This window comes from Quercus suber, unplaced genomic scaffold (assembly GCF_002906115.3).
Source record: "Quercus suber isolate HL8 unplaced genomic scaffold, Cork oak 2.0 scaffold_208, whole genome shotgun sequence".
Classification (NCBI taxonomy): Eukaryota; Viridiplantae; Streptophyta; class Magnoliopsida; order Fagales; family Fagaceae; genus Quercus; species Quercus suber.
Genome location: NW_027069666.1, coordinates 829,794 through 851,759, shown reverse-complemented (window position 1 = coordinate 851,759; position 21,966 = coordinate 829,794). Strand labels below are relative to the sequence as shown.

The 21,966-nt window shown below is 35.2% G+C and overlaps 1 pseudogene; it reads left to right on the top strand.

Annotated features, from left to right (window-relative positions):
- The first annotated feature begins 7,731 nt into the window (after positions 1 to 7,731).
- On the top strand, positions 7,732 to 16,994 carry LOC111991095 (probable E3 ubiquitin-protein ligase BAH1-like; annotated as a pseudogene).
- Positions 16,995 to 21,966: the final 4,972 nt, after the last annotated feature.

The following is a 21,966-nucleotide window of genomic DNA, read 5'->3' as shown; positions in this document are numbered from 1 at the left end:
GGAGATAACTGCTAAAAATATGATAGGTAAGATATGTGTTCCCAACATGTAATGCCTGGAATGCTAATGTGAATTACTTAAAGTCTCAAACCAATGTGACTATTACTGTTCATGTAATAAATATAATTAATTATTTGGAGAACTAGTCATATTTGGTAACCAGCTTATAATTCTGGTTCTTTCTCAAAAAAAAAAAAAAAACCTTATAATCCCTTGTTCCTCTCAATATATATAAAATTGGGGTAAATTAATCATCATTATCCCAAACTTTTAAGTGGGACACTTGAAACCTAGACTTTCATAAATATACTAAAAAAAAAAAAAAATCAAAACAAATCCCACCCTCACACATGAAATGTACATTTACGAAAGTTTGGGGTTTAAAATGTTTTATTTAAAAGTATGAAGTTTAATGTGTCCCAAATATAAAACCATGGGTTTTACAAATTGTTTTTTAATATTATTATTATATTTTCTCCAAAAAATTGTACACATTCATAGTATTACATACATACATAGACATATGATATGTTTGGATTGAGTCTTTTTACGTTTTAAAATTTAGATACATGGTTTTGCACATAAATATAGTATTCGTTTGGAAACAGTTTATTTAACTTTTGTTGAATTTTTTTTGGCTGAAAGTGTCCTAAAGCATATTTGTACTTTGGAAAAAGTGGAAAAAAAAGTAGAAAATGTAGGAAAAAGTGACATTTTAAAAAGTTGTACATAAAAAATAAAAGTTCAAAATTAGAAGCTAAAACAGATGCCAAAACACTCATACTTGACCCAAAATTATAATATAATTGGAATGACACTTTTTTTTTTTTTAAAGAGAAGAATTGGAATGACATTTGGTATCAAAATAAAGTTCAATTTTAAGAATACTTGGCACAAAACTAAAGTGCAATTAAAATTTAATTTGGATTTTTGATTGACTTCGCTTTTTTATTTTTTATTTATCTTTTATATGAATCATGGACGCTTGAAATTCAAGCTAAAGCTGTTCTTGACTTCTTGTTATCATTTGTTGAGTTAAGCTTCGGCTGTTAAGCCCATTCATGCTCTTGAATGGGCTTTACATATAAAACAAGCCCGAAACCTCCTAAAGAAACTACTATAGTGAAAATTCTTTCTATCTTCTCGAGGCTAGTATTATTTCAAAGAGGTAGCAAACGCATCAGATATAGTTTTCATTTTACATGACAAACAAACATCAAGTACAATAACAATATTTATATAAGAAAGTCTCTCTAAAAATTGTTCATCCTAGTACAGACTCTAGTAGGCAAAGGGAATAAAGACAAAGTAAGTGGGACAATTGAAGAGCTTGTTCTTGATCAGAGTGAGTTGCCCTCCTTTTGATAAATAGATTTTCTTACAACCAGCCAATCAATTCTCGATTCTTTCTAAAATGCTATCCCATGAATTCCTTGCCTCAAATGTGCTCCCTTTGGAAGCACCAAATATTTCATTGGAATGTAAGCTATTGCACATCCCAACAAATTACCACCTCCATCACAGGAACCATTTCAGATTTTCTCAGATTCACTCTAAAAGCCCCAGGACTGCTTCGAAATAGATGAGAATGCATCGCAAATAGCTTAAATTTTGATAAATAGCGTAATTGAGCTACATATTTTTTGTGGAAGTAATGGAAGAATTTCAACACCTCAGTTTGCATCACATCCCTACAGACTTGGTTAAAAAGAAATAAAAAAGTCATCTTAGTGCGGATACAAGATACAGGCTTCCAATCATATAGATCTATAGAGAAAACGGCCCCACATATGACCTCATGGATGGAGCCTGCTAACAGTTGAGCTAGGATGTCAATTCGGGTTAGCGTGTCATGTCGAGGTAGGGGTATTTGGCTACTCCAACAGTGCAGCATCCGTAGCTTCCAAGCTAGGAAAAAGTAAACCACCAATGGGATGCGATGATACAGATTTATGGTGCAAATCACCATAAAGTTGTACAATGTTATCCCAGACTTCTTCTTGACTGGAGGTTACTGCATCACCTATTTTTTAACCACCCAATGAAATTGTTGCACCCATGAGAATTAGCCAACCTGTGGAAAAATCCTGTATTTCTATCTTCTTCCTTCAACAATAATGCCTGAGAGTTCCGTCTAAAGCTAGTCTCCTACAAAATTATGAAAAAACCTAAATCAATTAAAATCTTTGTTTGTTCGTTCTCTTTTTGATTGGTCCAGAGCTTGAGGTTCTACACATTGTTATGCTTTTACTGAGTTTCTAGATTCTCTTAGATCTAGCGTTTGATTTACTTGTATTCTTATGATCCTTTGTGTCCATCATCGTGAGCACAAGGTTTTTCTTTCTTTATCAATAAAATTGTATTCTTACCTATCAAAAAAGCTTTGGCATTTTCCCATCTGATTTTTTCCTGACAATATTCTCTCTTCTTCTAGACAATAAATCCTGTATATCTTCCAGTAATATCTAATTCCTTTTCCTCACATCTTTGAACGCTTGCTTGATCTAGATTCCTCAATCATTTTTTAAGGCTTTACTAGGTATCCGATAAAATAAACTCCACCATTGTTTCACTTGCTCCACAAACCCCTCCCTCCTATTTAAGCCACATATTTCAAATTTTAAGGATCCTTTCCCTCTGCTAATCCCATTCACATCAAGCAATATAAGAAAGTGGTCTTATAACATACGTTGGAGTAGACTCTAAGTTGGATTGTAGAAATGCTCCTTCTAATCTAGTGTGATAAAGAACCTGTCCAATCTGGACATAGAAATGTACTTGTGATTGTTAGACCACATAAGATCCACCTTATAAGGGAAAGTTCATTAAGCCAAGAGTTACTTATACCCAATCCCCCATTTTGAACTGCTTTACAAATCTGAGTCCAATTAAAAGCATTCACATTAGCTCTTTTATAATTGTGTAAAATACACATTTTGAGCAATTTTACACATTTTGAGCAAAAAAACATAACCCACATCAGTGGGTGTAAAAATGTGTAAAATATACACAGCTGATGAAAATGAATAGTAAACCGTGTATATTTACATGGTTATTGTTCACGTGTATCAGACTTTTTTATTCTTTTTTTCTGTCTCCTCTATCAAACTGCAACAAACTAGTGCAAGGAAGAAGGCGCTAGTGCCACCACCAAACTACAACAAACCCAACCACCAAACCCAATGCCACCACCAAACACCACAACCTAGCACAGAGAATTAACCCAAAATCAACAGAAAATCAACCCAAAATCAACACTGCCTAACCACCACTTAATCACCACCACCACAACGCATCCAGACCCATGATATTCCAATCACAAAATCAACCAAAAACAAAGAAAAATCAAACCAAAAATCAAACCTTCAATGGAAAACTCAACAACTTAGAACCCAAAATCAAACTTTCAACAAAAAACCCATCAACCCAAACCCAAACTCAAATCAAGGCCGCTATCACCACTGCCATGGAGAGCTTGCTTCCTTACTTGTAAATTATCTAAATATAATTTAATTATAAAAAAATTATGATTGAGATTTTTTTTTCTCAAACAAAGCATGATTTTATTTGGAATTTTATTAAAGTCTATATTAAAATTTTTAATTCAAATTGGTGCCATTTTTTTTTTTTAAAAACTAAAAAAAATTGGTGCCAATTTTTTTTTAAAAACTAAAATCATACTATAGTAAATAATATATATATATATATATATATCTCTTCAATATGTAACCCTGAAACAATACACCGAAATATTTCATTGATGGCAAAATGATGGTCGAAAACACTGATCTATCGGTTGTCGCTGAAGCCACTATTTTGGTGGTCTAGCCACCAGTGCTAGTGGCACGGTGGGCAGAGACACCGATCTAGCGACGATTGTCGGAAACACTATTTCAGAGGTTTGACCATCAGACCTCCACCACAAGCGGCTCCATTGGCTGAGCCACTGGTGTTGGTAGTTTACTTAAAATTTAAGTTTAAATTAAAAAAGTATGACCATTAGGGAAAATAATAAAAAATTGATGAAGAATGGATATTTTATTGAAATATCTTGTAAAATAGATAAACTGATGTGAGTGTTTTGTAAAAATGATGGTGTAAAATAGAAATGTAGGTTTTTTTTTTGATGTAAAATAGACGGAATCTTTTAGATGAGCTGATGTGAATGCTCGAGTTTTCTAGGTGAAATTTATGCTCCTTGCCAATCCCACTCCATAAAAAATCTCTCTGAAGTTTTTCAATACATTTGGCTAGGGAAGAGAGAAAGAAAGTAGGTATGTAGACTTGAGAATGTGCTTTTAATCAGAGTAAGCCTACTATAAATAAAGCCGCTTCCACCTCACTAACCTCCTTTCCAGCCTCTCAAGAATTGAATTCCAAATTGTCCTCTCCTTGAATTTATCACCCAAAGAAAGACCCAAATATTTCATCGGAAGAGAGGACTGTCTACATCCTAACAAAGCCACAATTTCTCCCAAATTGATCACTTCCCCTACCTGGATCAACTATGATTTCCCAAGTTAATCTTTAGACCCAATACCACTTCAAACGACAAGAGAATATCCCATAATTTTTCTCTTTGACTCAAAGCAGCATCACAAAAGATCAAGGTGTCATCTACAATTAGTAGATGAGACACCAACAAAGACCTCAAAGCCTCCATTACAATGCCAAACAACATCAGGGAAATCTACTTGCTGTAAACCTCTAGAGCTCCCGAAAAAATCACTAGGTCTGCCATTTATCAAAATGGAAAATCGAACAATAGAAATACAGAAAATATAATCCACTTCCTCCATCTTTGTGAAAACCCGCATCTCTATAGCATATACATAAGAAAGTCCCAAGACACATGATTGAAAGCTTTCTCCAAATCCAATTCACACAACACTCCTAGAATCTCTGGCTTCAATCTACTATCTAAGCACTTGTTAGCAATTAAAACGGAATCCAAGATGTGCCTATCTATGACAAAGGCATTCTGCGATTCCAAAATAATTCTATGCAAGACCCTTTTAAGCCTATTCGCCAAAACCTAAGAAATGATTTTGTAAAGGCATTCTGCGATTCCAAAATAATTCTATGCAAGACCCTTTTAAGCCTATTCGCCAAAACCTAAGAAATGATTTTGTAAACTAACCACCCCCCCCCCCCCCCCCCAAAACAAACAACAACCAGAATAATGGGCCTAAAATCTTTTTCTTCCGTAGCATCCACTTTTTTTAGAATAAGAGCTAGAAAAGGAGCATTAAGGCAATTCTTGAAAATAGCTTAGGCAAGAAAATTCTGAAAGAACTCCATAATTCCCAGCTTTAGAATATGCCAGCATGATTGAATGAAGGCCATAGAAAAACCATCTAGACTTGGAGCTTTATCTTTATAAACCTTGAACCACCCCCCGGTGTACTTATTTGCAGTTTTTTTTTTTTTAATTTAAAAAAAAAAAAAACCAAGATCTTAAAATTATTAAAAAAAATCCCACATGGAGCTTTATCTCTAGAGTTACTAACTATAGGCCTATTAGTTTGTGTAATGTAGCTTATAAGATTGCTTCCAAGGTGGTGGCCAATCGAATGAAGGTTGTCTTAAAGGATATAGTATGTGAAAACCAGAGCGCATTTGTGTCAAAGCGGCTCATCACAGACAATGTGCTAGTGGCCCATGAATTAATGAATCATATTAATAAGAAGAGGAAGGGTAAGTATGGTGAAATGGCCCTAAAGTTGGACATGAGCAAGGCTTATGCAGGTTGGAATGGGGGTGTTTGCAAAAAATTATGGAGAGGTTGGGGTTTCATGAACGGTGGATTCGTATAGTAATGGCATGTGTGTCTTCTGTTACATATGCTATTAGACTCAATGGCCAACCCTGCGGGATGATCACACCAACCCATGGCCTTCGACAAGGAGACCCTCTCTCTCCATATCTCTTCATTCTTTGCGTGGAGGGCTTGTCAGCTCTGTTACACAAGGCATCTCAGAGAAATGAATTGAAAGGAGTGGCTGCCTCAGCTAGGGGACCACGAATTTCACACTTGTTTTTTGTGGATGATAGTTTGATTTTTTGTAAGGCAACAAAGAAGGAAGGGGCTAAAGTTCAGAGAATTTTGCAAGTTTATGAGTCCTCTTCGGGTCAACAACTAAATAGAAATAAGACGGCTCTCTTCTTTAGCCGAAATACTCCCACTCACACATAGGCTGCCATTAAGTCCAGGTTTGGTGCCTAGGTTATCAAACCCCATGAATCCTATCTTGGACTACCCTCGTTGATCGGTAGGTCAAAGAAGAACACATTTGCTCAGTTGAAACATAAACTTGCATCCAAACTTGCGGGTCGGAAGGAAAAGCTTCTGTCGAATGCGGGAAAGGAAGTTTTGATTAAGTCAGTCGCCCAGGCCATTCCTTCGTATACCATGAGTTGCTTCAAGCTCCTTAATGGACTCTGTGAGGAGATGACGGGAATGGTGAAACAATTTTGGTGGGGACAGGTGCAGAACGAGAAGAAGGTGGCTTGGATGAGTTAGGAACAAATGTGCCTTCCAAAAGAAAAAGGAGGGTTGGGTTTTAGAGACTTGAAGTCCTTTAATCTGGCATTATTAGTTAGACAGGGATGGCGACTCCCAACTAATTCCTCTTCCCTTTTCTCGCGGGTTTATAAGGCTAAATACTTCCATAATGGTGATTTTGTGGATGCTAAGATAGGGAAGAAAGCGTCCTTTGCCTGGAGGAGCATAATGGCTGCACAACATCTGGTCAAATGAGGGTTGAGATGGCAGGTAGGCGACGGTCGAAGCATAAGGATATGGAAGGACCAGTGGCTCATTACCAGGAGCAAGTATAGGGTAGTCACTACAAAGAGGCCTGGAAATCAAATTAAAATGGTTAGGGACTTGCTACATGAGGAAGGATTGGAGTGGGATAGTGAACTAGTAAGGGGTCTTTTTTTTTTTTTTTTTTTTTTTATCCCAGGACGTAGAGGCAATCCTTAGTATCCCCATTAGTGAATCGGTTGCAAAGGATAGAATGGTATGGGCTGAAGATAAGAAAGGCAATTTTACAGTTAGGAGTGCATATAAGTTGGCTCGGGACGTTGAGGCAGAGGGGAGTAATATAGGTTGCTCGGACCTGTCGACAATGCAAGGAATTTGGAGGGGGAGGGGGTGTGGAGTATGAATTTGCCAAACAAAATTAAACACTTTGTTTGGAAGGCTACTTTGTTTGGAAGGCTTGCAACGATATCTTGCCCACCAAAGAATCTCTTTTCCGTAGAAAGATCACGGACACCAATATATGTAAGGGATGTGGGAGACAGATAGAAACAACCATGCACATGCTCTGTTTTTGTAGTTATGGAACGGAGGTTTGGAGTGCATGCAAACTCTCTCTGCCTTGCATGGTTCTTGAGTCATGGAGTTTTATGGACACGTTTTGTAGACTCTGAGCTAGCTGGGAAGCCCAGCTGGGACAGTTGGAGAGGTGGGTCTCGATCTATTGGGGCACCTGGAAGAGCAGAAATGAGGTCTGGCACGGAGGGAAAAGGCGACTTGGCCCGGTAATTGTAAGGTGCTCGCTGAAATTGCTGGAGGATTTTCAATCAGTTAATGAGAGGCTGTGCAAACCAAGAATTGAAGACCAACCCAGCGTCACTTGGAAGCCACCACCGCCGGGTTCTTTCAAGGTCAACGTTGATGGGGCTCTGTTCTAAAAAACAAAATAGTCCGGCGTAGGAGTCATGGTGCGCGATGAGGAGGGTAATGTGATCGCTGCCATGTCTAGAAAGTTGGACTTACCCCTCGAAGCACTAGAAACGGAGGTGAAGTCACTGGAGATTGGGGTGAAATTTGTCGAGGAGGTGGGGCTCAGGGACGTCGTTTTTGAAGGTGATTCACAGCTAATTATCAATGCTGTCCAAGGTATCGGTGAGGCTGCTGCTTTGGTGCAGAACATCATCCACGGTGTGCTTCAGAAGGCCCAGTGTTTTAGAACTTTTGACTTTTTACATATTAAAAGGCAGGGGAATGCCCCTGCCCACTTGTTAGCTCAGCATGCCTAATATGTTGAGAACGTGGTGGTTTGGTTAGAGGACTGTCCCAGTCAAGTGGCACATGCGTGTGCACATGATGTATTTGTTTTTCAACGTTCTGAATGAAGTTTAAGCATTTCCCATAAAATCAAAAGAAAAAGAAAGGAGTGACGTTAAAGTTCCCCTATGCACCATGGGACTCCCATCCAAGGTTCCAACTATATACCTCAGCCATTTCCAACCACAATTGGGGCCGTATACCCCAGAAAAACCCAAATGAAGCCATCATCAATGTCTTTGAATTTACAATTACCGGTAACAGAGTAGTTGCCATTGCCAATTCCCAAATGTTAACCATTCTTTTGTCCTGGAGCAACAGAATACCACCTCACAAAGTGCAAACAGGTCTAGTCTACAGAATGTTTACCTTTTAAACTCTTCACAATTTCCCTAGTTATGTACTCCATCTTGGTTTCCTAGAAACCCACAATGTCTACCTTCCAATCCCTCGATAAATTTCTGATCCTCTGCCACTTTTCCCCATTGTTCAAACCACATACATTCCAGGATAGTATTTTAATTTTCATGATGATTGCAAAAAAAGACCCCTACCTCTTCTTTTAGTAGTATTCTTATATTCCCAACACTTGATTACCAAATTATGTATACTCTTATGTTTCAAACACAACAATAGAAGGTGTATTCTGTTATTGTGATTTGCTTTGCCCAAAAATCAAATGGTCCTAAACTAAAATTGGAATCCTCCTTTTGCTTCTGTGAATTTGGTAAAAAATAAATATTGTTTGGATGGAAGAGACTTCATCTAAAATATGAGTAGATCTGAAACATGACCAGTGACTGCTCATAATCTACTTTGCATAAACCATTTGTATTGCAACCTGAAGGAATTTGTGAAGAAAATGCCTTCCTAATAAACTTGCTCTTGGCTGAATTAAAAAATGCCAGCATCCCTACAATCAACTCATCCAAAGAAAAACAAACTCTTCCTAACATAAAGTTATGGGTCATACTGCCTTTTTTAAAACTATCTTTACATAGTTAATTATTCAGCTTAAGTAAATACATTGCTTAGTCATACAAAAAACAAGACAATGGAAGACACAACGATGAATATGCTCAGCATTTTTAATCTTAAAAACAGGATCATTTTATAGACAAATAGTTGACTTTTGACTCCACTAAAGATTAGTAATTTAAAAAAAGAAAAATTATGTCTCCTAATTAGACCTTTCTTTTTTCTTTGTCTATTTAAATGAATAAAAGGTTTTATTCAATCAAATTAGAGAGTACCAACATTCACATACAAGACAAGTTAGAGCAGCTAAACTACTACTGACCAAACAACAACCATAGTAACAGAGGCTTCACTACAAATACTAAGCAAAACAACAAAGACACATTCATCTCCACACAACATCAAAATATCAAACATGGAAAAATAAATTCTTTATAAGCTGCACAACACCCTACTTTGAATGGAATCTGTAAAGTTGTAATTTACAACTATGTGTTTTGTTGGCTTTTATTCTGTGCCAAATTTGATTGTAATTTCATTCAATCTTTTGTACCCTGTATTTAATGTGGGATTTGATTGTAAGGGTTGTGTGAAAGAGAGAGAGTCTGTGAAGACTCAAGCAATTGAAGACTGAGGAGTTCTCATGGGTAGCTCGCGACTAAGCATCTTGCGAAGTGAGCCATATGCCCTACACATGATTGGAATGTGAAGAGTTAGGACATATGACGACAGCTGTGTTTCGCAAGTATCTCGCGGGTAAGGCCTTCCCGCGAGACACTTGCGAGACATTCTGTTTTGCTAGGCTATACTATCTGATACACACTTTCTATACCCACACTATATATACCCACATTACCCACAAATGTTGAGGATTGCTTCTGAGAGAAAACCCTTGCCAAACATCTTGAGAGTTAGAGATTGTTATACCCACAATCCTTTACACATTTACTTGTGGAATTTCCTTAACTCCTACCTCTCCATTTTCATACCATTGAGAGGTTGATAGCCCAAACACTTACCACACCATTTCAGAGTGTCAAGTGAGGTTTTGGTGTTGCTGCGAAGTATTGGAAGAAGCTAAGGATGGAAGATGCAACATGGAGCTTGTTGCAGGATTCGGAGAGCTAGACTAGACATGGTTTCGAGAAGCCTTGTTGGAGTAGGAGTTTGGAGGGCTTAGGTACATCGGGTAGATTAGGCTTGGAGGATCTCTTGCTAACCCATGTATCCCAACTGATTCTCTAGTGGATCGATTACCGCTTGGAGGACGGCGGAGAGGTTTTTCGCCGAGTTCTTCGGTTTCCTCTTCGATAACACATTGGTGTGTTATCTTGTGTTTGCATCTTTTTCCCTACTCTTTTACATTTCATTTTATTGCTGTATTGTTAAGTTTATGGATTAGAGTAGCTTGTTTGTTTATCCACTCACATTTACACTATTCCGCACTTAGTTTTAAGTTAGTGTAAAATCAATCGAGCAGTAACTTTAATTTGGGGGTTTAAACAACTCTTGTGTTTTCAACACATTTTTGTGCTTTCAGAATCCTTAAAAATTTGTATGCCTCATAATGTACCTTTTTATTTACAGAATTGCAAGTTTGGCGCTTTTTTCCCATTCGGGGTTTTAGTAAAAAGCTAAAATCATATGAGCAAGCTCATTTCTTAATGTATAGGGCTACCTAAGTGTACCTATTTAGAATTGTTTCTATTAAATTGTTTATTGCAGAGTGATGTGCATGGCTGGTACAACAACAAAGGTCGCAATAGTTGTGTCTAATTGTCAATTGTTGCATATTTGTAAAGCTCATCAGAAACTGCACCTCCATTTCATTAAGATCACATGTGTTTAATCTCTTAACACATTTACCATCATTCCTATCTAGCTTTAAGATATTTACCTATAAAATGTGTTTATTTATTTACTCTCCTCTCCACTCCTCCCCTCTTATCTTCCTATATCCAAATATTGGGATAATGTAGGGAACGTTTCTAAAGAAGTGCCATTTGGACTCGTCTCTAGCCAGTGAAACATATAAGGAACTGAACCCACTTGCCAGAATCAGTTGCCAGGTAATCCATGGGCATTCACCCTTATCGGGCTAAGTGGTTTATAATATGATTCCAGTAGTATAAAGGCTTCTTAAATCAATTTGGAGTACAAATATTAGATATTATCAATTCCTGCCTTTCCAACCTATTAATGATCATTTTGGGAAGTCTAGTAGAAGGAAGAAGCCCAACAACATGGGCAGAAATGAGTTAGTAATTAGATAGAGAAGTCATTAAACCCAAGCGGCAGGAATAATGGATCATATGCCTGTAAGATAAACAAATGGGCCTTGAGAAAGTAAACGGGCCTAAAGGAGCTTGGAAAGAGAGAAGTAGCAAACCCATGGGTAGTAAGTGATGTAGAAAAGTGAGAATAGGCCACAATAGGCTTGAAGTAATGCAAGTAAAGAATGTAAGGGATTGATGGAAAATCCATAAGCCCCAAGGATGAAGGATAAAACAATTGGACCAGGGAAGCCCAAATGAGTTAGTAAAAGCCCATTGGAACACAGAATTAGATAGGGCTGAGGATGCCCAAGGAAAATAAATGAGCCAAGAATGCTCAAAAAGAAAATAAATGGGACACAGGAGCTTGCAAGCAATATAACAAAAAGCCCAATGACCGTACTAAGTCATTGAGAGAAGAATAAGCAGCAGGCCCAAAGAAGCCTAGCAAGCTTGGGTCAAATAGCATAACAGCAGGAATGACAGAATAGTGCAGTAGGAAATGCAAAGACGACAGAAAAAAGCGAAAGAATGGGCTGAAGGAGGAAAATCCCACAGTCAAGCAAAACCCAACCCCCGAAAGGAGTGGGCCATAGAGAATGAGGAATTAAAAAGTGGCTCACACCATAAGAAGCCAAGGATGGGTGGCAAAATGTGCAGAGGAGCCTCTAGACTGTGGCAAACGCAGCGGGCAAGTTTTGGACACACATGAAAGTTAAGCACATGCAAGGCCCAGGCTTCACTAGTCTGTACCCAGCCAATACAGGAAGTGGTGGGTCATTGGTCAGAGGTAAGAGGGTATGATTCGGCATTAGGGAGAGGGGAAAACCTATTTTGGGGGTTTTTGCTCAGGCTCTTTTGGGGAAAATGTCCTACTGGGATGACATACCATCCAAAAAAAGTAAGGATGAGCTGGACCCACTAGGTGCCTGTCATGAGGGATAGGAAGAGAGAGGACAACCACACTGTAGTAGGTAAGGGTGCCACGACAATCAAACAAACAAATTAGTTTTCTTCGTCTGATGATACAACCAGTATAGGTAAGTGGTGATGGCTAGGCGACTGACAAACTAGTGGTGGTTGGCAAGGACAGTCAGACTAGACAAAGGTAGTTAAATGCTAAAATAGTAAAATCCGGTCATGGCAGGCATTGCATAAAGAACTCTTGCCGTGCACGGGGGGGATCACAAACGGAGGAATAGTAACCTCTAGGAAAGAATTGCAACAAAATAAGAGAAAACACTGAGAAAGAAAACAAAGAAAAAAAGAAAGAAAGGAAAAACTTGAAAGAATAGAAAACAGAGAGTATAAAATGGCAGACATGCACCAATAGGTTGTCCCCTCTCTCCCTCTAAAAGTCTTGCTCTCTACCAAAAGTAAAGGATTCTTTTGGGCACAAGCCATTCAGGTCCATTTCCCTCAAAATGTTTAATTTCAACGGCAGGATTTTCCCTGGAAGATTATTCACATTGAGTAAGATGGTTCCCTCCTTGGTCTTGGTCCTATGACATAACCTGGCATAACATATTGATCTTTTTTCTTTTCTTTAGATAATTCATGTCTTGCTTATTTATTTCCACCATTCTCTTTACAAGGTGTTTCTTGTCATTGTGATTATCATTTTGATTGGGGATTATTTATTCACTTTATCTAAAGGCAAAAATATTTTCTTTTATTATTATTATCATGTCTGCTTACCATGAATCATCCGAAGTAACTTTGCTTGCCATGGGTATGTGAACGAAGTTCTTGGCAAATGAGGTATAGTTTGTGTATAAGCCAGACCAAAGTAAGTTGCAGTTGGATCGGTCTCAACTCTCTTACTCAGAACACTTGGGCCCAATACAGCAGGAAGAAACCAAGCCCAACATTGCAAAAAGGCCCACCACACAACCTATCTAGCTTGGCCATCTGCTTAGTTGAACTTGAACATGGCATTAGTAATTAACTCTCAGAATCCTCTTAATATATAGAGACAAATCCTATTAATATATAGAGATAATATATAAAGATGAACATATCATTTTTTAAAAATACATTTTATTATATTGCTTTCTCTTTCTCTTTCTCTTTCTTTATTTTTCACTAATTGTTACACCGCCTTAGGCATTGCATCTTTCTCCAAAAAAAAAAAAAAAAGCCTCAACACAAGATCGAAACCTATGTGACGAGGTTAGTTTAAATAATATATATGAATAGTCTTATAACTGTCATGTAATAAGTTGGGAAAAATATTTTTACAAATGTTTGAAACCAAACTTTATCCACCTAAAATTAAAAAAAAAAAAAAAAAATGCATGAGGCGGATACTCTAAAAGACTAAAACTACTGTAACCTGTACGTATCCCGCTTACAATTTTCAAGTGGCACACAGTTTTTTTTACCCCAAAGAAATCGCCTGTTTGGTCAACAAGTTACAAGTTACAAGTTACAACCCCAAGTCTGAAAATGTTGATTTTTTATTCCGTTATATTCGATTCGATCGGTATTTTTTATTATAAAAAGAACAAGAATATTCACATTCTTGATCGATCGTTAAGAGAATTGAGGAAGGTAAAAGAGTTTTCAAAAATTTTCTCATATAAATACCATTCAACCTGTACAAAATCTAATTATTTAAAACCAAAAAAAAATAAAAAAGAAGAAAAAAAAAAAAAGAAGGAAGGAAAAGTTGGGAAAAATGAAATTTGGAGGCGTTCACGGAGTACCTGCATGGAAAACAGGACAAGTTCTTGGAAAACTGTGCCCATGTGAGTGTTTTTTAGTTTTTTCAGCTATATACGGAGCTGATGATATTAACAGCAGTTTAGTTAGTTAGTTAGTTAGTTAGTTTTTTATTTATTTATTTATATTTATTTTAATTAAAAAAATGGTTAATTATGCATTCTAAATAATTATAAGAATCATGGGTTAGCTCCAATCTAAGTTGAGTTTTTGTTTTTGAGGAAAGGACTACTAATGTTGGCCACAAGAGTAGTGGCCTTGCAAATGAAGTCAACTGTGATAAGACACTCAAGTATTTGAAAAGTTTTTAGTATTGTCTGTTTTTTTTTTCAATTGACTTTTGTATTTAGTTAATTTATTTTAAATTGTACTAAATGTGAATGTTAAATTTCTGTGTAAGAGTATCTGAAGGATGAAGGAAGAGGAATGTTTGTAGGATCATTATCATTCCCATTTATGTCAGAATTCATAAGGCTTTCTATGGTTAGGTAAAAAAAAAAAAAAATTAAGCTTGATGTCTGTCAAACACAATCATTTTGGTTTGTGCGATGATTGATTTTGCTTCTTTGCCATACTATACATTCTTTATGTGTTTGTTTGTGTATATTTATATGTGGGTAGTTTGCAGTTCCTCTTATTAAGCCTTGTGGAATTTGTAGTGTGTGATCAGAAGTTCTTTTCTGAGTTGATGAAGGAAGCTTCACAAATAGCTGGATGCTTTAGCTCGAGAGTCAGGCATCTCCTTCATCTTCATGTTGCCACTGGAATGCAAAGATACATATTGAGCTTGCGTCATTGTTTCAAGGATGATCAAAAAGCCATGGTACTAGAAGGATGGATGCTGATTGAATATGCTCTCATGAATGCAATTGCAATCAGAAAAATTCTTAAGTATGACATAGTATGCCCCCAATTCTTCTATATCTACTAATTAGACTTACTGATTTTGTTGATATTGTTCTGTGTCAAACAATGATTTCGGTGATTTTAATGTTCTATTTTAGATTCATGGCTCTGTAAATGGGAGGAAATTCAAATCCAAGTTGCGGGCTGAACATGTTGAGCTTTTGCAATCACCTTGGCTTATAGAATTGGCTGCCTTTTATTTGAATTCTAATGGATCAGATGATGGAGGCTTTAAGGAGGCTTCTAGTAACTTTTCCTGTGATTTCAATGCGAACCCACCTGTAATGACATTGAATCTTCCACATCTGATAAAGCTAGAATTTGATCTGACTTGTGCTGTTTGCTTGGTGAGATCTTACTTTCAGTATACTGCAAAGAAAATGAAAATTTGGATTTTGTATGCGTTCTCTTATGTCTATTTCATTATGCTTTCGCAGGATACTGTTTGTAATCCGTATGCTTTGAGTTGTGGTCATCTTTTCTGTAAGTCCCGTGCTTCTTCATCAGCTTCTGTGTTTCTCTTGGAAGGCCTTAGAGCAGCAAGTCCATAGTCGAAATGTCCAATATGCAGAGAGGTTTGTATTTACTATATGAAGAAATTGGGAAGCAGTGATTGATATAAAAAAACACCCCTTTCTATGTCATTCTTGTCTTGTCTTGTATTTATTTATTTTTTCTATATAGGAAATGAAACAAATTGATATTTTAAATTACAATTTGACATTCCACTTTATACAAACATATAAACTTGATTTTATTATTATACAATTGGTAGGGCTTTCTCACTTGCTTTCTCCATTTTAATAATAGATGCTTTCTCAATTAAAATTTGAGATTTCCTTTCTTAAGAAGTACATTTGTAGTAAATGAGCAAAGTTCCATAGCACATGTTGAAATTTAAACAATTGGTTTCTAATTTTTTTCTAGCTAATAACCAATTGAAATATGAAATTGTAGCTAGGTAATCCCGGTATGCTCAGACATGCCAGTCGGCTAGTGCAAGTTTGTGTTTTAAAAAACATACTAATAAACATAATCACCTTGTCATACAAATTGATAGAGCCTTGTCCTTTAACTTTCTTCTATCTTTCTGCCGCTGATTTAATCATCGGATGCTTTGCTACCAACAATTCTTGATTTCCTTTTTTATTTTACTTTTAAAAGAGTATATTTTTTAGTTAAGAAGTAGAGTTCTAAAGCAGGTGTTGAATAATGAACATGCGACAATCTATTGAAGATATCCCAAAGTGAGTTGTGAATTTTGCATTATAAGTGGTGGATTTTTCTTAGTGGTGGAAGTTTATATTCAATACTTAAACATGCTAAAGTTTAACTTACATGGATTTGATTAAATATATTCCTTACAATCTTTTTTGAGTTTTTTTTTTCTTTAGCAAACTAGTTGAAAGTTCTTCTGATGGCAAATTTGCTTTTGAATATCTCTCTCTCACTTTTGAAAAAAAAAAAAATAAAGATTTCAAAAAAATTATGTTGCTGTTAACCTCTAGTGCTTATTTTGCTATGCAAATTGTTAGATCTAAACAGAATGGAGATTTAACATTTAAGTCATTTACTTGGTCTCTTTCTTAAAATGCTTTGGTGCAGGTTGGAGTATATACAAAAGTGCACATGTTAGAACTGGATATGCACTTGAAGATAAGGTAAAGAATTGTAACCCTCCTTTCTTTGTATAAGAAAACGTTATCATTATTGACCCTTGAAAGTTCTTACAGGTGCAAAGACTATTGGAAGGAAAGACTAACTAAAGAATGTGCTAAGATGTTGACTCAATCTAAGTTGTATTGGGGTACACATGCCAATTCAATAATGCAATTAGGTATTGACTGTGTAGTTTATCTGATAAAACAATAAAATTCAAGTGGTAACTAAACAATTGTGGTGGATTTGGCTCTAGCTTTGGAGCCTGGCGGCATCTTCAGACAGATTTACTTGTGAGCAGCTCATGAAAGTGCCTTACTTTAACATTTGAGGAAGGCATCTATTTTGTGTGTATCTGACATGTAATAATGATTTGGTGTTTGATAAATGATTTTGTGTGTATTTGACATGTAATAATAATTTGGTGTATTCTAAGAGGAAGACACTCTATCTCCACCATCCCGGATTTTGTTTTCAATCCTCTTGGAGGAGAATGGGCTTCTTCCTCTCACTCTGTTTCCTTTAAATTGTTCTTCTTAATACAAATATTTCAGGTATTCATAAATAAATAAATAAAATTTGGTGTGAGCATGGTTTTCTTGGTTTGTTTCCCATCGGTCCTTTCAAAGAAATATGCTTATTTAACATGCGATTAAAGTGCAATATGTTGTTAGAGCATTTTCCCCTCTCCCTTATGTGTATGTGTTTACTTTTAAAAAAAAATATGATAAAACTTAAGTACAGTACCTTAGGTGTTGTTACTTAGGATCCCATTTTTAGATTCAACCATGTGGCTACTTAATTAAAAAATACACTTGAATCTCATGAGAAAAAAATCCACATATCAAAATTTTAAGATGGGAATTTAATGAACAATACTTAAATATTATACCTAAGTCTTGCCCTAAAAAAAATGTGTAATATGCTGTGATCATCGATCAACATACCCTTGTAGGTTTTGGTGCTTGACATGAGTAGATATGTAGAGTTCTTCTACCACCACAAACAAATTCACCACTTTTACCACAACTCTCCTACGCGGCAAATTGTGACGGCTGTCTAGCACTTTTATATGGGCCAACTACTTTTTCTTCACCAATCATAATCAATCAAGTGGGAGAGTTGTAGAAAATATTATGCATGTTTTTTGGTATTAGATCCAAGTAATGTTTTGACAAATTGGCCAAAACCCCAGACGTTGAGAACAACCAACAAAGGGAAAGTAAACATTTTGACAAATTGATTTAGGGAGAGGGGAATAAATAAAAGAAAAAAGTTTACCTCTAAATTGATTTGAAGGAATTTTTATCCAACTCACTACATAACCGTCAAAAAAACTATCCATATGTATTTTTAGTCACATAACGTTTTTAACAAGCCATGTAGCTTGTTTAGATAATACACGTGGATAATCTTATAAAATCGCCACATAGTAGGTTAAAGGAGATTATTTCAAATTGATTTGGGGGAAAACTTTGTCCATATAAAGGGCAATCAATAACCCAACACCATCAAGGTAGTCAAAAGCCATCAAAAGCTATCAATCAAGTGTAGATCTATCAATTTGGTTGGTGTTCTCGGCTCTTGGAGGATTTCCTCCAACCCGGTACGTGCTCATTTATAAGACTATTTATGTATATTATTTAAAAAAGTTATGTGACTAAACTACACATGGATAATCTCTTTAATTGTCACATAACGTTTTGGAGGAAAATAACTCTAAAGTTTGAACATAAACTTTTTTTTAAGTAATAAAAAAGGAAAAGAATTGCATGTGCTAGGCAAGTAAGAGAGAACTTGCATCAGTCCATGCAAAATGGCCTAAATGCAAAATTTTGGCCAATCAACCTTAAAAATCACCCATTTCAGTTTGTGTAAAGTCATGCATTTATGGTTCATTTTTCATTTTAAGAGCATTTGTATTAGCTCTTCTAAAAGTTTCTATCTATTTAACAAAAAAAGAACATACTTTTCTATTTTATATAATTACTTTTAAAAAACACCCATAAGAGATTATCTATTCTAAAAATTTATTTCAATAAAATATTCATTCTTCTCCATTTTTTATTATTTCCTTCACACTCTCTCATTCTTTCTAGAATCCTCTCATTGCTCCATCTCTCTTAGAGATCTAACACAACCAAAATCACCAAGCAACCAGCCACCATCAACAGATTAACCCACACCCATCATCAACCCACCATCATCAAGCAACTTGCCACAATCAATCCACCCAACCACCATTAACTGATCAACCCCACACCTATTATTAACCCACCCATCATCAAGTAACCATCATAAACCTACCCTTCATCAAGTAACTAGCCTCCATCAACACACCCTTGATTGACTACGTGACCTATTTGTTTTTGTTTTTTTGTTTTTTTTTTAGTCAGACAATAAAAGAGGCTGGGTTAGGTAGTGGTTTTGTGGTTGGTTTAGGGTGGTGGTCTAGAATAAAGGGGAAGAGAAATAAATAAGGAAGGACAAAAAAGATTTAGAAAAAATGGGATCAAAGGAGAAGAGGAGTCTTGTATGAAGAAGAACATTTTTTTTTAAGAAACCAAGGGACAAGAGAAGTCTGGTATGAAGAGAGAGAAAAAAAAAAGAGGAAGAGAGAGAGAAAAAAAAAGAGAAAGAGACCAACTAACCAAGAGATAGGAGGACTCTGGTAAGAAGAGTGATTAAAAAAAAAGGAAATTAATTAAATAATGTATACACAACTACAATAATCGTGCATATACACGATTAACATAGCTCTTTTGTAAATTGCACAACTATAAACAAGCTGATAGGGGTCAATTTTAAGGAAAATTGTGTAAATTCTACATCTTTTTCTACTATGCACCCACTGATGTGGGTTCTGTAACTACTATAGCTCTATATAAGCATTTTTTTTTCATTTTTTGCGTTTCTCGAGCATGAATGAAGAGAATGGATGGTGATTATGATGCGTGAAGAGAGAGAGAAATGATTAAAACCTCAAGGAAAATTGATATTTTTATTCAATAGACAAAATAATAGATAATCTAATGTGAATGTTTTTGAAAAGTGGTCATGTAAAATAGAAAAAAGTATGTTCTTATACTAAAAGAAAAAAGTTTGGTTCCAAATATGTTTGAAGCTATCGTCTTCCAACCCATTATATAGCAATTGAAGAGACAATTCATGTGTATATTTGGTCATATGACTTTTTTAACAAATTATGTGACTTGTCTATACTACTATTTAAAATGTTTTTCTTGTTTGGATTCTTACTTTTTGAATCCCTAAATACTCTCAAATTCACATGTTTAGAAAATTTAAATAATTTAAACATGTAAAATTACTAATTTTAAACTCCTAAATTTTATATAAATTTTAAAAAACAGTTTACCAATAAACAATTTTTCTTTTTTTAAAAAAAGTAACATACATTTTTTTTTGTTCTCTTGAACATATCTACTCGCACATTCACACTAACTTTATACTTCCAATAACATGTAGTTACTTCATTTTACATGTCTCTCCATCTTTATCATCCTTTATATTTCTTCTTCAATTTCTAAAAAACAAATTTAATATTGCACATCTATTCTCATGTTCTCACTAATTTCAAAGGTAGTCAATCACTCAAAACTCAATTGAGAAGGTATGAACATATCATTTGTTTGTAATAAATTTCGTTATATTTCTTTTGCTTTCTCTGTCTTTATTTCTCTAATTACTCTATCGCCTTCATAAAAGTAGGCACGACATCTTTAAATCTCTCATATTATAGATTTCTCTCATCTTAATTTGTTCATTTTTTAAGGTAGCCTCATGACACTCCTAAGTGAGCAACTATGTAAAATTCAAATTTGGATAAAAGGAAAAGGAAAAATTACAATTTATCCACGTGTGGTTTGCCTAAAATTCAACTTACTTACTTGTTGTTTGAATTTTGACACTTACTTACCTGATGTCGTTTTCGTTAGGGGTCTGTAACCTAGCTCAGCATTTGTTGTAAGACTAACACCTTTTAAACCAAAAACAAAACATAAAACGAATCAAACACTCTCCTTAAACAAAACCTCTCATGAGAGCTAACTATTTCAAAATCTTGACCATAGAGACCTAGATTGAGTTACTTAGACCGTTGACTTTTCATTAAACCAAATAGTAAATGTTTATATATATGGTAACTTATTATAGCATATAAATAATTTAGAAAAGAAATGTACACTTAAGTTGTTGAAAACCTTCCTCTATCCATCTTAATAATTCAATTAAGCATGTTTGAAAGTAAAACGTTTATAATGGAAAGTATATATATTGCAATAAAACTAAAAAATGGTGGCAATGATGGTATTAAACATTGATAGTTTCTATTCAAATTTTAATTTGAATAATGCTAGAGATACAAACTATTTTACAAAAAGTTTTACAAATTGCTGATGTGATGAATGATTATTGGTAAATGAAAAAGTGATATTAATGGTCGGCCTAGATAAAAACTAATAAGAGGTTGGCCACATAAAAATTTGGTAAAAATGTTGTAAAATAGTCTGTGCCTGTAGCATTACTCTTTTAATTTATATTTGAATTTTAAATTTAACAAAGAATGTATCTGTCATTATGTGAAAAATTGATTTCTTCAATTTACTTCAATGAGAATTAAAATAAAATATGATATTTGAATAAAAATATCCAACAGCTAAATTGTAATTTGCCCAATGAAAATAACACTAAGGCTCTATTTGGAATCCACTTATTTTGTTGAAACTGAATTTTTTTTACTGAAAATACTATAGATAAGGGTAAAAATTAGCTGAAATATTATATGGTAAGTCCTATGAACAGTACCAAAAAATGTAGTGGGACCCATGAATAGTAGCAAAAATAAGCTAAATAGTAAAATAAGTTGACAAAATTAATTATGCCAAATGGACGCTAAAAGAGCCTCATCGCAAGGGTAAAAGTGTGTATGATGAGGATAGTTTAAATAATATATATACGTGAATAGTTTTATAAAGCATCATGTAATGAGTTGGAAAAGATAGTTCTAAGTATGTTTGGAACCAATCTTTGTGGCAAAATTTGCCAAACAGTATAATTCTGGGAAAATTTTAGGTGGATGGCATGCATTCAAAGTTTATTAGTTAGTTGGACTCTTTTTTGGAAATTGAGTTCAACTAAATCGACTTTGAGCCAAAATCAAGTTTACTATACTCGACTTCCTTTTTTTTTATCCACCTCAGAGCTAATTTTCGGAAGGAAGTCGAGTATAGTAAACTCGATTTTGGCTGAAAGTCGATTTTGCTGTACTCGATTTTCAAAAAGAATCCAACTAACTAATAAACTTTGAACGCATGCCATCTGTTTAAA